Source organism: Drosophila miranda, assembly GCF_003369915.1.
Source record: "Drosophila miranda strain MSH22 chromosome Y unlocalized genomic scaffold, D.miranda_PacBio2.1 Contig_Y2_pilon, whole genome shotgun sequence".
Lineage (NCBI taxonomy): Eukaryota > Metazoa > Arthropoda > Insecta > Diptera > Drosophilidae > Drosophila > Drosophila miranda.
This window is the reverse complement of record NW_022881614.1, coordinates 11790101-11806088: the sequence shown is the minus strand read 5'-3', so window position 1 is coordinate 11806088 and position 15988 is coordinate 11790101. Positions and strand designations below refer to the sequence as shown.

General features: G+C 47.1%; 1 long non-coding RNA gene across 1 annotated transcript; it reads left to right on the top strand.

The window, feature by feature from the left end:
• The first annotated feature begins 14705 nt into the window (after positions 1-14705).
• LOC117193993 lies at positions 14706-15046 on the top strand. Its single transcript, XR_004474717.1, has 3 exons — positions 14706-14719; positions 14777-14851; positions 14910-15046. It is a non-coding gene; the product is annotated as an uncharacterized LOC117193993 (long non-coding RNA).
• Positions 15047-15988: the final 942 nt, after the last annotated feature.

Sequence of the window (15988 nt, the reverse complement as noted above, 5' to 3'; positions counted from 1 at the left end):
AGCAAAGTTCAAATCTACATCTATACGGCTCCGCTCATATTGTAAATACATTCTCGTACGATTTGTGTCGACTGGGATTCACTTAAACAAAACAAATGGGATTAGATGTAGTCGAACATGTCTATTTAGTCGAAACATCTGGAAGGGTAAATTCGAAGGAACATTTTAGATGTAGATTTCAAGAGCTATAGGTATGTATATAGTTCAGCGTAATTACCGGTTGAAAACCAACAATCAACGTTCTTTGTTCAGTTTTCATCACTTGAACACTTGTCGAAGGAGACCCATAAGGTACTACATGTGGCTAAATGTGGCTAATAGGTGGCAAAAGCTTGTTATGGGTAGGACAGTCGATTGATGCGATTTTTTAATTACCCTTAATCGCTATATGCATAAAGCAGAAGCCAATACCCGAAGGGAAGGGTGGGGTGGCCCGAACCTGAAGTACCTCCAGACCAAACCATCGAATAGGCCAATAGGCTGGAAAGGATTGTTTGGGGGGTCGACGCTTTTAATACACTTGCATATCGATCGTTCCTTTGCCAGCCATCCGAACATACGAATATACAACATGTTTCCTTCTGTGATCAAAATGGTTATACTCTTTGAAATGCTTTAATAAGTGGCCGCAAAAGGACACACGCACAGCGGCCGAGAGCGAGAAATGCCGCTGGTTGGCCATAAATGAGTAATTGCTGGCAGTATGTATGGCCAGTAGCCTTGGCTTGGCGTTGCGCCCGCTGTGTTCTGGGCTCTGATGGGGTACCATCCAAGTACCATTTTTAGACAGAACCAGAACCCAAACAAGAACAGTATTCAGAAGAAATGATAGCGTTTGGGGGCCGATGTTTTGGATACCCATTAATGTTCTGATAATCAAATAATAGTAGTAGTAGACATACATATGTATAAGTGATATAGGTCCTCATCGAATGAGGAAATATACAAAAAATGAATTACAAATGAGCGAACAAAATATTCGTCAAGTGGAAATGAAGACGCTCTGGCGAGTGTTAGGGTATGTGCCGGGAAAAATGACTATGTCAGGTATTCAATTACATACATTGCAAAGGCATCCCCTTCCTCTCTCGCAGCCAAAGCCAAACCAAAGAAAACTTCTGCGGAAAAATACTCGGAGTTATGGAGTTTTTGAAGCCGGCTTCCGGGTAAAGATGCCACCAACTCCAGCTCCGACTCTCAGCCCAAACTCGAATGTCTCTCTAACGGTTTGGGCATTGCGTTAATGATACTTGTTTGTATCTCTATCTCTATCCCTATCTCTATCCCTATCTCTATCTGTCTCTGTCTCTGTCTTTGCCTCTCGGGCCTCTGCGATGCGCACGCCTCATGTTGACAAACTCACTTAACAAACAGTAATTTTTCTCGCTTCATTGGGCGTCTTGGCTCGGGTAAAAAGAAGCCCGTAAAGCGAGTATGCTTGTGGTTTGTTGGCCGTCTCAAGTCTGGGCTGCCTGCTGACGGTTAAAAGCCGCAGCAGGGGCTCTACGACCACTCGTACATGGCGTTTCTATTGTCGCTGGTCGATGGAATCGATGCTTGACTTGCTGTACAGAACGATGATGATCGTTGGACACGGATAAAGCATTGAATTTGTTGTCCAAAATGTCGCATGGCAGCTTTGCTAACTTCCTGACTCACCTGAAAAGGTGCGGAATTCCCAGAGAGCGCTTCGGGAGAGCGTACACCTCGTTCCAGTTCCAATATTCCTCTCTTTGCAGAGCAAAAGCGCTTGTGCTGCAGCTGCTGGTATGGGTGGGTTCTGATCCCCTAGACATTTTTTGCGTAGTGTACGGGAGGGCGAGTGTCGGTGGTGTGGGTGACAAAAGAGAAAATTACGACAAGACGAGATGAGCAAGGCGGCGGGTAAACAAAAAAGAATGGAGGAATACAAGTAAAAACCAAAGCCCACGCCAAAATGTACTAAACAGAGAAAACCTCTAAAGTTGTTGCACATTTTTCCAATGCACGCTGCACCATGCACCATGCCCCATTTCCCCCACCCCCCCACCAGTGACCAGGGAAGAGACCGACCGCCCCAGACCAGCAGACGGAGATGCCGCCGACTAGTCAACGCTTTAAGGAATATGGCAGCAAATAATTAAAACATTTTTGAAAATAGTTTTGCCATATGGATGACGACGACGCCGACGCCGACGCCGACGCCGACGATGAGGACCGGCTGTGTGACGTGACGTGGTCAGGCCTCCACCTCCGCCTCCACACCCACTTCCACCCATTTGCAGAGGCAACAAAAGCAAACAAATATTTGTCTGGTCGTCTCCGTCTGTGCATTGACCGTACCACACTTACTACAGAAATGCACTCGGACTCGTATGTGTCATACGAGTACGAGTGCGAGTGCCAGTGTGTGCAGATGCAGATGCAGAACGCACTTGTAGACGCAGTTTCTGTGCTCTATGCTGGACAACAGCCATCCATCCCAGCCATCTACGTACTCGTACATATCTCTAACCAGAGAACAATCCATTTAGACTTTGTCCCGTTCCTTTGCGCCTGCCATCCCATCCCTTGTGCCAAGTTCAAAACTGTATGCTTTGCAATTTTAGTGCCCTGTCTGTCTGTCCGTCTGTCCGTCCGTCCGTCCGTCCGTCTGTCCGTCTGTCCGTCCCTATGAGCGCCTAGTGCTCAAAGACTATAAGAGCTAGAGCAACGATGTTTTGGATCCAGACTTCTGTGATATGTCACTGCTACAAAAATATTTAAAAACTTCGCCCCGCGGGGCACGCGGGCTATGCCCCGGGCGACTAACCCCTTCCTGCCTACTCGTGGGATCAATATGCCAAATTTAAATCTAAAACTAAAAAACACCGCAAAGGAGCACGGCACTCCACCTAAAGTGCCGGAGGGAAAAGACCATCCCACTACAAACGCATCTGGGAAACCAGTGCCCAAAAAGACGGGGAAGGAGACTAAGTCGGTCCACCGTCTCGAGGCAGCAGGCGCTGTGAGGAGAGGACCGAAAAGCCAATCGGGCCAATCCACGTCGGGGGGTCCCAAGGGCGACCCGGCTACCGGGGGGGCGACCATGCAGAGCGATATCGCGGCTGGCGGACCCCTTGGGACCGGGAACCCCTTGACAACCCCGGCAGGCGGCGCCTCTGCCTCGACAGATAGGCCCAAGTTCCAGGACAAAAGACGTGCGGCCTTCATCCTGGGCAACGACGACCCGGTGTTCCTGGCGTCTGCCCAGGGAATCGAATCGCGGCGATGGGCCAAGACAGTCCTGCCCGACTACCAGCCAGCCAAAGCTGGCAAGGCCACAGCCAAGGCCCCAAGCAAGCGGCAACGCTCGGCGGAGGACACCGCCACACAAGTCCAGCAGTCCTAGACAGGGGCTCTAAAGACGGGCAGATCCCTAGGGACAAGTGGCACCTCGTGGAAAACGAGCTCCAAGGCCGTTTCCTCCAGGAGTTGGAGGAGAATGGAGGACCTCCGCCCAAGTGTGAGGACGCCGGGTGGCACCAAGGCAGGGTGAAAGCCATCGCCTGCCAAGATGCTCGCTCGGCGGCCCTCTACGCGAAGGCGGTAGCGTCGCTCAAGGAGGTCTACCCAGGAGCCCAGCTGGAGGTCGTGAAGTGGGAGGACATCCCCAGCAAGCCGAGGGCCAGAGCGTGGGTCTCGGCGAAGCCTGCAGAGCCGGATAAGATTCTCCGGATTCTGCAGGTCTGCAACCCCCACCTTCCCACAGCCGATTGGAAGGTGGCCAAGGTAGGGGAGAGCAACGGGCAGAGGCGCCAAATCATCCTCGTCCTGAACGAGGAGTCGGTCAGACTTCTCCACGACACGGAGGGCGCTGTAGACTACGGCTACAAGAAGATAGTCGTAGTACCGTACAAGTCCGACTCCAAAGGCATGCAACCGACGGTCGAGCCAGACCTGGAGCCCCCGGAGATCCCTAGTATGGAGATCAAGCCTGCGGTGTCAGACGTGGCATCAGTGGTGTCGGATGACATCCTAGATGGTTACGTGTCAGACGTGAGCGATCTCTCTAGGGATCTCAAGCACATCGGGGTCGCGGAGGAGCTGGACTCTTCGGAGAGCGACCACGACAGGACAATGGTGGAGGTGAACCTCAGGAATGTCACTGATACTCCTGCAGATAAACCTCCACCATTGTAAGGCAGCATGCGCTGCTCTCCTGCTCCACCTAGCCAAGGGTGGAGCCGACATAGTCCTCATTCAGGAGCCCTGGATCCTCGGAAACAGGGTCTCTGGTCTGAGGACTCCTGACTATAAGCTATACGTAGCTGACTCCGCAGGTAAAACTCGCACCTGCATCCTTGCAAAAAGAGATTTCACTTATTTTTGCTCCCAAATTTCAGCAATGAAGACCAAACAGCAGTGAGCCTCGAAGGCCAGGGGTGCTCACTGAGAATCTGCTCCACGTACTTGGGTCACGACCAACCAGACCCACCTCCACAGGCGCTCAGGGCGCTAATCACAGACTGCGAGGCCAAGGACACCGGCCTAATCGCAGGGTGCGACGCCAATGCACACCACTGCCAGTGGGGAAGCACTGACACCAACGAAAGGGGTGAGTACCTTTTCAACTATTTACTGACCACTCAGATGGTCCTTTTAAATACGGGGAGTGATCCCACCTTCAATATTAAAAACCGCAAGAAGGTCCTGGACCTCACACTTGCCTCTCATGAGTTACAAGGGAACATCGTATCCTGGAGGGTCCTGGAAGAGCACTCCTTCTCGGACCACAGGTACGTGGATACCGTATTCTCTTTTTCACTACCGAGACCAGCTCAATTTCGGAACCTTAGGCGGAGAAACTGGGCTCGGTACTCAGACCACCTCTGTCGTGTTCTCCCTGAGACTCCACCTGAGGAGGAGATCTCCAGGGAAGCCACGACTCATCTTGTTAAACTATTTACCGACGCCTGCATTGAGGCGCTCGATAAATCCTGCCCCTCTAGCAAGAGCAGAGGCCGGAAGAAACCTGAATGGTGGAATCCGAAACTGAGGGAACTCCGGAAAGCCTCCCGAAGACTCTTCAATAAAGCTAAGGCTGAAAACGCTGAGCAGAACTGGGCCGATTACAAGGCCAGTCTGTCAGTTTACAATAAAGAACTGAGGAAAGCCAAACGCGCCTCATGGCGTAAGTTCTGTAGCGACATTGAGAATAACTCGGAAGCCTCGCGCTTGCGCAAAGTTCTCTCGAAGACTACACCCACTCTGGGCTACCTGAAGAACGCCGACCAATCATGGACAACGTCCAGCAATGAGTCGCTAAATCTTCTCCTTAACACCCACTTTCCCGGCTGCGATGAAAACAGACCACACTACATCGCGGCTCCCTCCGTTGCCTCAAGTGTTATCATGAACCTGCTAAGCCAGGAGAACATTTCCTGGGCAATAAAAAGCTTCAAACCATACAAATCCGCGGGACCAGATGGCATCATCCCTGCCCAACTGATTCACGCTGGACAAAAAGCCACTAATTGGCTCAAAAGGATATACGAGGGAATCTTCTCCCATGGATATATCCCGGAAACCTGGCTTCACACCAAAGTCGTCTTCATCCCCAAGGCAGGCAAGCCCTCGCAAAAATTTCAGACCCATAAGTCTATCGTCCTTCCTTCTGAAGACGATGGAACGGCTTTTGGGGATGCATCTCACGGTAAATATTCCGCCTAGTCTATTCTCAGACTCCCAGCATGCCTATCGGAAAGGAAGATCCACCGAAACGGCCCTACACACGATCACATCGATCATAGAAGCGTCCCTCAACTGTAAGGAGTACACCCTGGTAGCCTTCCTCGACATAGAAGGCGCCTTTAATAACATCCTCCCGACCGCCATCACGGGTGCACTGACGGACCTGGGGGTTGACTCCCGGACGGTGAGCCTGATCGATCAGATGCTACAATGCAGGACGGTTGAGGCATCACTGGGGACGTCAACTCCACCAGATTTGTCAGTCGAGGCACCCCGCAGGGCGGAGTCCTCTCGCCCCTCCTATGGAACGTGGCAGTGAACGAACTGCTGCGGGAGATAGAGGGAGTGGCTGCCGCGTGGTGGCGTATGCGGACGATGTTGCTATAGCATTCTCGGGTAAATTCCCGCAGACGCTGTGTGAGTGCCTGACAAGCACTCTCATGAAGATGTCAAAATGGGCAGACAAATGCGGTCTAGGCGTCAACCCGTCTAAAACGGAACTGGTGCTCTTCACTAGGAAGTACAAAGTTCCGGCACTGATTCCCCCAAGACTATGTGGGGAAGCGCTAATCTTCAGCAACAACGCCAAGTATCTTGGTCTAATACTCGATAGAAAGCTCGATTGGAATTTGAGCATAGAGGATAGAGTAAAGAAGGCCACAGTAGCCCTCTATACTTGCAGGAAAGCCATCGGACTAAGATGGGGAATGACCCCCTATATAGTTCGGTGGCTTTACACCACCATCACACGACCGATCATGCTCTATGGAGCGGTAGTATGGTGGCCAGCCTTAGACAAAAGGACATGCCTCAATAAACTCAGCAGAGTTCAACGCATGGCAGAGCTATGCCTAACTGGCGGGCTACGCACTACTCCAGGGGAAGCCCTGGATACTGTGCTGGACCTCCTCCCCATAGATCTCATGGGAAAGAAAGTGGCAACACTTTCCGCACTCAGAATGAGAGAAGCCAGACTGTGGAAAGCGTCCGCGGTTGGGCACTCGGGAATCCTGACGAGACACCCGCAATTACCAGAGAGGACAGATTTTTGTGTCCCTAGTGATCACCTCTCGACGCCTTTCCAGGTATCAATCCCACTTAGGGAGGACTGGGAGATGGGCGAACCAGGACCCTCAAATGCGGTTCACTTCTACACTGATGGCTCAAAGTTAGACGGCCGCGTGGGAGGCGGAGTCTACTGCAGCGAGCTGAACATCAGTCATTGCTTCAGGCTCCCGGACCACTGAAGCGTGTTCCAAGCGGAGGTTGTAGCCATCAAGGAGGCCATTTCCATCGTCTCCAAACTACTTCTAGACACGCACTTAGTGTGCGTTTTCTCGGACAGCCAAGCAGCTATTAAAGCTCTAGGCTCAATATCGTCGAACTCAGCGACTGTAAATGACTGCCGCAGGTCTCTGCACGAGATCGCAGATCAGTTAGACCTTTTCCTTATATGGGTCCCAGGCCACAGGGACATCGAGGGGAACGACGCCGCCGACGAGCTAGCAAGGCAGGGTACTACAATTCCTCTCCTTATGGAGAGGGAGCAGGTAGCGATGCCTCTGGCTACGTGCAGGCTCCTCACGCACGAATTGTTCGAGCAAAATGCCAATAGGAGATGGCAGCAAACCGTTTCCTGTAAAATCTCAAGATTGATATGGCCATATCGATCGAAGAAGCGCTCAGCCGAGCTGTATAGGCTCAGCAGAGCACAGTGCTCTGCAGTTACTCGAGCCATTACGGGACACTGGCAGATTGGCACTCATGCCTCTAGACTGTCAATCCCTCATAACGTCTTCTGCAGGAGTTGTCGCGACGAGGAAGAGGAGGAATCGGTCCCCCACTTCTTCTGCCACTGCCCGGCCCTTGGAAATCGTCGTCTTCGTATTCTCGGGGCCGCTTTCCTCACAGACATTTCGGACCTGTCCGAAATCAAACCGGGGACCTTGTCCAGATTCATCCAAGCCTCCGGATGGGACTGCCCTTAATTTGCAACAGCCTGTTTCTCCACGGTTTTTTTTAGGCACTGGGAAGGGGCACGCGCCCATGCCGCACCCCCTCGGACCTTCTACAGGTCCAAGTGAGCTTGGGAGGGTTTCATCACTCTCCCAGGCTACCGCCTGAACCTAACCTAACCTAACCAAATTTGGTATCCGCACTCCTGTTAGCTCTCACTATAAAATGAATATCTCAAAATTTCGCCACACCCCATTCCGACCCCACAAAGGACGAAAATCTGTTTCATCCACAATATTACAGATTCGAGAAAACTAAAAACGCATAATCATAGATAATGACCATATCTATCAGATTGCTGAATCTGGATCAGATCAGATCATTTTTATAGCCAAAAGGAACAAATCAATTTGCACTGGCTACGCAGCGCCCGACGTCACGCTCAGACTGATTTTCTGTCTCTCTCGCACGCACTCTTTGTCGTGTCGTTTAATATTAGCGGCGTCTGCCGGTGGGGAGCCATACTGACTTAGTATCGGGTATAACTGTAGAGTTGCGGTGTCCGCAGCAACTCAGAACGTTCCCCCTCGTTTACTTTTAAAAATGTTCAATTTTCCCCTAAATGAATGACCCTTGTGTAAATATGTAGGGGATTCCGCACACTGCTTATTCTAGCGCTTCTTTGTACTCGTAGAAAAACACTGTGAAATGCAAATTTAATTTGCTAAATGATTCGCCCAGGCAGATAGATCTGGGAAACTTGTTTTGCGTGAGTATGCAATTAATGCCCGTCATTTGTATATTCCATCTGTCATAAGTTTATTTAGTTAATGAGAATTTTGTCTACCACTTGCCCACTTGTTTGCCCGTGTTGGACAGTGACGGTCCCCCGATGTGCAATGGCCACGACTGTCCCACAAGGTGTCGGGTGCAACTGGCCTGGAGCTTATTCGCATATGCGAGTACATCCGTTTTGAAAATGCCAGCTAATATTTCAGCAATGATATAATAAAGAACTGCAAAGAATTCAAGTAATATTTCGAGGAAACTCATATTTAAAAGGTTCTCCAGTAACGGAATCGATACTTCCGCAGCCTGGCAACCCAGAAACAACAAAGTTTCCCACAAAACATTCTCAGACAAAAATATAATACCTAAGATAAATTCCATATACATATGGATGAATAGTCGTATGTACAAGTGTTAATATCAGTGCACAATGAATGTCGTGTGGAGCTGGGAGTGATATGTAATATCAGCTGATTTCTTGGGCTCTGAATGAATGGGGAGAACTTTATATGCTGTTTTTCGAGTTTAATTCTTTCACTGGAAAGTTGTTCATTGTCCGTCAATTGAGTCATCATCGTGGAAACGGACAAAACAGAACAGACCCCCGTCTCAGTACCAATAACAAAACCAACCCTGTGATAATAAATATTAAAGGCATTTGGGGGCCGCTCTACTGTTATTGGATATACAAGCGGATATATGTATGTATGTATGTATGTACAAGGGAGGAAAAGTGGGGACCACTTTGCTACCCAGCAAATGCTTCTCATAATCCACATGATATGATATGTGAAATGGTGATATGTGTCTACAACTTGAACTTGAATCTTAGCAAAGAAAAGGATGGAAAAATCAGTATCAGTGTTTGTGAAACATTTTTAGAAGAAGATTGGGTTGTGCTTTGTTAAACACTTTATTAGGTCAAGTTATAGCAGAGATCGAATCATTAACTGGACGGTTTTGTAGCTATACTTATGACCTTGCCATGCCTGCCAAGAGATGCCCTGTAAGCCTGTATCTTCTGCATGCCGCTCCTTTTGGGATTTTCCCCCTAGCATAAGGCAGAGGACGGAGAGTACTAAGTAATATCACGGCAGACAGATTGGAACACCCTTTCCGATTTACATATTGTAGTGTATTGACACTCAGACTTAAGCACGCGTTGTCTTCAAGATTCTCTTTTATTCTATCCCCCTTGGATGGTGTGACCGTATATAGATATTAATATAATACCTAACACGCCTCTCCTTAGATGTTTAATATACATGTCATTTACAAATCTATTTTCTTATAACAATTTGATTTGTGTACTTAATCTAATTAGCGTATATAAAATTTATGTGATTTCGTATTTTTCTTTCTTCTTAATCTGTTTAGTATTTGTTTCAGTGTTTAATTTGTACATAATTTGATTTCATAATTCCTTTCTTTATATTATTTTATTGTTAAATACGCTTTACTACCTTCCCTGCCTCACGTGGTCTCAACTCTCTCCTGGTGGGTGTTGGTTGAGAAACTATTTGTTCATTGTTGGTTTTGGAATTGTCATCTACTGAACAATTGCTTTCGACATCAGGTGTTTTCGCATTAGGCGATGTATGATTGTTAGTGCTTTGGTTTCTAATTTGATCCAGGTGACGTTTTATTTCTCTGTTATTGTTCGCCAAAATACAACAATACGAACGCGGGCCCAGTTGTTGTTTTACAGTTGCCTGAGTCCAGCTTGCTTTGTTAGGATTTTTGTAGTCCCTAACCATAACTTTTTGACCCTTTAAAAATTCTGTGCTTCGTCTACCTTTGTGATTTACAACACACTCAGTCTGTTTTTTATTTATTATGCTTTCGACCGTAGGTGGTTTTAACAACGAAAATCTTGTTTTTAGTGTACGACCAAAAAATAATTTAGCAGGAGATTCGCCCGTAGTACAATGAATCGTATTTCGGTAATCGATCAAAAATCTATTTAAAATTGTATTAAAATCTTGTCTTTCATTAGACTTTATGTTTGCATATAGTGATTTCTTAACAGTCTTTACAAAATTTTCTGCTTGACCATTAGTCGCTGGATGTCCTGGAGCAGTAAAAATGTGATTAACACCATTGTTTTTCATAAACGTTTTAAAATCATCAGAAGTAAACTGTCGTCCATTGTCACTAACTAACACGTCTGGTAAACCATATCGACAAAATACTTCTCTAAGCTTGTTGATAGTAAACAATGAAGTTATTTCCTTCGTTTTGAATACTTCTGCCCATTTTGTATAAGAATCTATAATAACCAATAAATGAAAACCTCTAATTGGTCCTGCAAAGTCTATGTGTACTCGACTCCAAGCCTTTCCTGTGGATTTCCACGGTATTAACAGACTCTTTTCTGGACTTGATTGTAGTTCCTGACAAGGAATACAATCTCGAATTAATTTCTCAATTTCAGAATCCATGCAAGGCCACCACACATAAGAACGTGCTAACATTTTGGTTTTTACTATTCCCAAATGCGATGCATGAAATTCTGCTAAAATAGCTTGTCTCAGTTTGGTTGGAATTACTACTCTGTGTCCCCATAAGATACAATCATATTCCACTGAAAGTTCATTTGTTTTAGAGATGTAGGCAGAAAACTCGCTGCCTTTTAATCTTGTCTTCGAACCAGTGTTAGTTGCCTCACAAACTTTTGATAATATTGGGTCACGTCGTGTTTCACGAGCTATTTCTTTGAAGCTAATTTTGAACACCTTTTCGGACTGTATAAAATGTATGTAATTATAGTCTTCGTTTGGTACAGCCGTTTCCCATTGAGGCATTCTTGAGAGTCCATCTGCTATATTTAAGGTCCCCTTTATGTGTTCAACTGTATATTGAAAACCTGACAAAGTCAGTGCCCATCTTTGCATTCGTGCAGAGGCCATCAATGGAAGTCCTTTCAGGTCTCCAAATATGCTTAGTAATGGTTTGTGATCTGTTCGAAGGATGAACTTGTTTCCTAAAAGATACTGTCTTAATTTACTCACACAGAACACTATAGCCAGGGCCTCTTTCTCGATTGTACTGTAATTATGCTCACTTTTGGATAATGCTCTTGATACAAATGCTATTGGTTTGATATCTTCATTGCATTTATGTGATAAAACACCTGAAACTGCATGACTGCTAGCATCAGTCGTTAATACTAACGGTTGATCTGGGTTGTAGTGAACTAAAACTTGTTCAGAAGTTACTTCTTTCTTTACCTCTTCATATGCACTCTGACATTCGCGTGTCCAATTAAATTTTGTATTTTTCTTTAATAATGCATATAAAGGACTCATTATCTGAGCGAAATTATTGATAAACTTTGAATAATAATTTACCATGCCTATGAAAGCTCTAAGCTGTGATACGTTTTCCGGAGCCGGTGCAAACAATACACTCGCAACTCTATCATTGTTTTTGCTCAGTCCTATTCTGTCAATTGAAAATCCTAGGTAACAAATTTTGGATTTAAAGAACTCACATTTCTTGTCATTTAATTTAAGTCCAACTGATTTCAGTTTTCTAAGTACAGCTTTTAGGTTTGAAAGATTTCAGACCCATAAGTCTATCGTCCTTCCTTCTGAAGACGATGGACCGGCTTTTGGGGATGCATCTCACGGTAAATATTCCGCCTAGTCTATTCTCAGACTCCCAGCATGCCTATCGGAAAGGAAGATCCACCGAAACGGCCCTACACACGATCACATCGATCATAGAAGCGTCCCTCAACTGTAAGGAGTACACCCTGGTAGCCTTCCTCGACATAGAAGGCGCCTTTAATAACATCCTCCCGACCGCCATCACGGGTGCACTGACGGACCTGGGGGTTGACTCCCGGACGGTGAGCCTGATCGATCAGATGCTACAATGCAGGACGGTTGAGGCATCACTGGGGACGTCAACTCCACCAGATTTGTCAGTAGAGGCACCCCGCAGGGCGGAGTCCTCTCGCCCCTCCTATGGAACGTGGCAGTGAACGAACTGCTGCGGGAGATAGAGGGAGTGGCTGCCGCGTGGTGGCGTATGCGGACGATGTTGCTATAGCATTCTCGGGTAAATTCCCGCAGACGCTGTGTGAGTGCCTGACAAGCACTCTCATGAAGATGTCAAAATGGGCAGACAAATGCGGTCTAGGCGTCAACCCGTCTAAAACGGAACTGGTGCTCTTCACTAGGAAGTACAAAGTTCCGGCACTGATTCCCCCAAGACTATGTGGGGAAGCGCTAATCTTCAGCAACAACGCCAAGTATCTTGGTCTAATACTCGATAGAAAGCTCGATTGGAATTTGAGCATAGAGGATAGAGTAAAGAAGGCCACAGTAGCCCTCTATACTTGCAGGAAAGCCATCGGACTAAGATGGGGAATGACCCCCTATATAGTTCGGTGGCTTTACACCACCATCACACGACCGATCATGCTCTATGGAGCGGTAGTATGGTGGCCAGCCTTAGACAAAAGGACATGCCTCAATAAACTCAGCAGAGTTCAACGCATGGCAGAGCTATGCCTAACTGGCGGGCTACGCACTACTCCAGGGGAAGCCCTGGATACTGTGCTGGACCTCCTCCCCATAGATCTCATGGGAAAGAAAGTGGCAACACTTTCCGCACTCAGAATGAGAGAAGCCAGACTGTGGAAAGCGTCCGCGGTTGGGCACTCGGGAATCCTGACGAGACACCCGCAATTACCAGAGAGGACAGATTTTTGTGTCCCTAGTGATCACCTCTCGACGCCTTTCCAGGTATCAATCCCACTTAGGGAGGACTGGGAGATGGGCGAACCAGGACCCTCAAATGCGGTTCACTTCTACACTGATGGCTCAAAGTTAGACGGCCGCGTGGGAGGCGGAGTCTACTGCAGCGAGCTGAACATCAGTCATTGCTTCAGGCTCCCGGACCACTGAAGCGTGTTCCAAGCGGAGGTTGTAGCCATCAAGGAGGCCATTTCCATCGTCTCCAAACTACTTCTAGACACGCACTTAGTGTGCGTTTTCTCGGACAGCCAAGCAGCTATTAAAGCTCTAGGCTCAATATCGTCGAACTCAGCGACTGTAAATGACTGTCGCAGGTCTCTGCACGAGATCGCAGATCAGTTAGACCTTTTCCTTATATGGGTCCCATGCCACAGGGACATCGAGGGGAACGACGCCGCCGACGAGCTAGCAAGGCAGGGTACTACAATTCCTCTCCTTATGGAGAGGGAGCAGGTAGCGATGCCTCTGGCTACGTGCAGGCTCCTCACGCACGAATTGTTCGAGCAAAATGCCAATAGGAGATGGCAGCAAACCGTTTCCTGTAAAATCTCAAGATTGATATGGCCATATCGATCGAAGAAGCGCTCAGCCGAGCTGTATAGGCTCAGCAGAGCACAGTGCTCTGCAGTTACTCGAGCCATTACGGGACACTGGCAGATTGGCACTCATGCCTCTAGACTGTCAATCCCTCATAACGTCTTCTGCAGGAGTTGTCGCGACGAGGAAGAGGAGGAATCGGTCCCCCACTTCTTCTGCCACTGCCCGGCCCTTGGAAATCGTCGTCTTCGTATTCTCGGGGCCGCTTTCCTCACAGACATTTCGGACCTGTCCGAAATCAAACCGGGGACCTTGTCCAGATTCATCCAAGCCTCCGGATGGGACTGCCCTTAATTTGCAACAGCCTGTTTCGCCACGGTTTTTTTTAGGCACTGGGAAGGGGCACACGCCCATGCGGCACCACAACGGACCTTCTACAGGTCCAAGTGAGCTTGGGAGGCTTTCATCACTCTCCCAGGCTACCGCCTGAACCTAACCTAACCTAACCAAATTTGGTATCCGCACTCCTGTTAGCTCTCACTATAAAATGAATATCTCAAAATTTCGCCACACCCCATTCCGACCCCACAAAGGACGAAAATCTGTTTCATCCACAATATTACAGATTCGAGAAAACTAAAAACGCATAATCATAGATAATGACCATATCTATCAGATTGCTGAATCTGGATCAGATCAGATCATTTTTATAGCCAAAAGGAACAAATCAATTTGCACTGGCTACGCAGCGCCCGACGTCACGCTCAGACTGATTTTCTGTCTCTCTCGCACGCACTCTTTGTCGTGTCGTTTAATATTAGCGGCGTCTGCCGGTGGGGAGCCATACTGACTTAGTATCGGGTATAACTGTAGAGTTGCGGTGTCCGCAGCAACTCAGAACGTTCCCCCTCGTTTACTTTTAAAAATGTTCAATTTTCCCCTAAATGAATGACCCTTGTGTAAATATGTAGGGGATTCCGCACACTGCTTATTCTAGCGCTTCTTTGTACTCGTAGAAAAACACTGTGAAATGCAAATTTAATTTGCTAAATGATTCGCCCAGGCAGACAGATCTGGGAAACTTGTTTTGCGTGAGTATGCAATTAATGCCCGTCATTTGTATATTCCATCTGTCATAAGTTTATTTAGTTAATGAGAATTTTGTCTACCACTTGCCCACTTGTTTGCCCGTGTTGGACAGTGACGGTCCCCCGATGTGCAATGGCCACGACTGTCCCACAAGGTGTCGGGTGCAACTGGCCTGGAGCTTATTCGCATATGCGAGTACATCCGTTTTGAAAATGCCAGCTAATATTTCAGCAATGATATAATAAAGAACTGCAAAGAATTCAAGTAATATTTCGAGGAAACTCATATTTAAAAGGTTCTCCAGTAACGGAATCGATACTTCCGCAGCCTGGCAACCCAGAAACAACAAAGTTTCCCACAAAACATTCTCAGACAAAAATATAATACCTAAGATAAATTCCATATACATATGGATGAATAGTCGTATGTACAAGTGTTAATATCAGTGCACAATGAATGTCGTGTGGAGCTGGGAGTGATATGTAATATCAGCTGATTTCTTGGGCTCTGAATGAATGGGGAGAACTTTATATGCTGTTTTTCGAGTTTAATTCTTTCACTGGAAAGTTGTTCATTGTCCGTCAATTGAGTCATCATCGTGGAAACGGACAAAACAGAACAGACCCCCGTCTCAGTACCAATAACAAAACCAACCCTGTGATAATAAATATTAAAGGCATTTGGGGGCCGCTCTACTGTTATTGGATATACAAGCGGATATATGTATGTATGTATGTATGTACAAGGGAGGAAAAGTGGGGACCACTTTGCTACCCAGCAAATGCTTCTCATAATCCACATGATATGATATGTGAAATGGTGATATGTGTCTACAACTTGAACTTGAATCTTAGCAAAGAAAAGGATGGAAAAATCAGTATCAGTGTTTGTGAAACATTTTTAGAAGAAGATTGGGTTGTGCTTTGTTAAACACTTTATTAGGTCAAGTTATAGCAGAGATCGAATCATTAACTGGACGGTTTTGTAGCTATACTTATGACCTTGCCATGCCTGCCAAGAGATGCCCTGTAAGCCTGTATCTTCTGCATGCCGCTCCTTTTGGGATTTTCCCCCTAGCATAAGGCAGAGGACGGAGAGTACTAAGTAATATCACGGCAGACAGATTGGAACACCCTTTC